The sequence below is a fragment of the Pinus tabuliformis genome, chromosome 4_2 (genome assembly GCF_031772625.1).
Source record: "Pinus tabuliformis cultivar Carrire ecotype Pingquan chromosome 4_2, CPIR1, whole genome shotgun sequence".
NCBI classification, from domain to species: Eukaryota; Viridiplantae; Streptophyta; class Pinopsida; order Pinales; family Pinaceae; genus Pinus; species Pinus tabuliformis.
In genome coordinates, this window is record NC_142304.1 from 900,467,389 (window position 1) to 900,469,163 (window position 1,775).

A 1,775-nucleotide genomic window follows, 5' to 3' on the forward strand; every position below is an offset into this window, starting at 1 on the left:
AGAGACATTATGAAGAACTTGGTAAAGGAGTCGGCTCAATTCAGATTTACACCCAACCAGATCTACGAGAAAAAGATATTGTTGAAGGCATATCAGTACTTAGTCATATTTTCATGTTGATTGTATGGCCAAGAAATAACGGAAACCTTCCCACAGAGTTAGGTGATCACGCTAGACCATCTAGCCAGAGAAGGAAAACCATGTAACTAGTCTGGAATTTTGGCTCATCAACTGAAGGAACAATTAATGAAGGATCAACTATCACCAGAGGTACACATGTAGAAATTTACATGTCTGCCTACATATTAGATTCAATCTATGCCTGATAGGAGTTCTCGGGCTTGGAGTGGGCATGGTCACTAACGGAGACTACTGTGAACACATATTTCAAGTTGTTGTTTGAATGCTTCTTTAGAGGAGTAATCACACAGCTATCCAATCATTTTTTCATACTAGTTTAGAAGATGATATTCGAACAGGATCCATCCTGCATGTCAAAGGAAGTAATGGAGGTATTGAGATCCTTGGAGATCGGCCAGAAGGAGAGATGCATAACATCTCATTCGACGAGTGTCAACATAGAGTTGTGCAGTCTCGTAGAGTGTCAACTCTGGACGATCATACATCTCCTGTGTAAGTTGAATAATGAGTGATTATGATTGATGTGTGCAAACGTCCAACAGCCTTGGCCAATGCAACTAGAGTATATGTTGAAGCCACTAGCTCAAGTGTTCACTTTTTGATAGCTGAAAATGAGTGAATGGCAAAGGAACTACAAATGGCCAAGAAAGGAGGAGAGTTGGTGATATCGTCTGCCTGAGATGAACTGAAGAAGGCAATACTATATGAAGTATTGTCCCTCGACACAGTTATGTGAGCATTGTACTCCAATTTTGGTACCGTGCACAATGCAGTTGTCCATTTCCATGGATGGCAACAGCGACGTGCTAGAAGAGCACGTATCTTAGTGAAGTTACATGTTGTTGTTGATGACATGCAAGCATGGACGATGAAATGCAAGGGAGCCCTACTTCAATTTCTTAAGATGATGAGGGTCGGTGCAGTTGAGATGAAGGAATGCATCCATAGCCAAATCAAGAACTATGAAGAGCTTTCGGAGCTCATCACTAGCATACAAGCTTCCCATGCATAGGTATTCAAGAGTATGAATGTTTTTGTTCATGCACATATGATCCCATCTAGTGGGACTCTCACCCATGTGAAGACAAAGGCACAGGTTAGACTAGAGCTTAATTCATACTTCAACAAGTTGATTCCAATTGCCACTAGCCAAGACTTACCCATCAGTGTCGACATCATTGACAAGTATGTTTCTCATCTCGATGCATTGAAGATAATGATGTGCATGCTTTCAAACGAGTTAGACGTAGGAGATAGAGTAGTGTACCCGGATGATATGGAGGCAAGAGTCAAGTTCCAGAAAAATGTCATAGTGGAGCACTTGGACACCATCAAGGACTACCGATCTTGGCATAAATATGTCACTGTTGATTAACACGAGGATGTTGAGAAGTTGTACTTCCATGGTTCTCTAAGTCATAGTGATGTCTAGCAAGGCTTTCTAAAGCCATTTCTCTCGCATGGGTACATGTGCATTGTAATGTAATGATCGAGGTGGATGTTGGTGGCCACCCACCTATCCCACTTGGATGCCCACAACTGTCTCTTTCAATTTTTTAGTTTCCATAATTGTAGCACAATTTACTATTTTTAGCAGGTTTTTGGGTCCTCAACTTCCGGAGCCATTTTGGGGT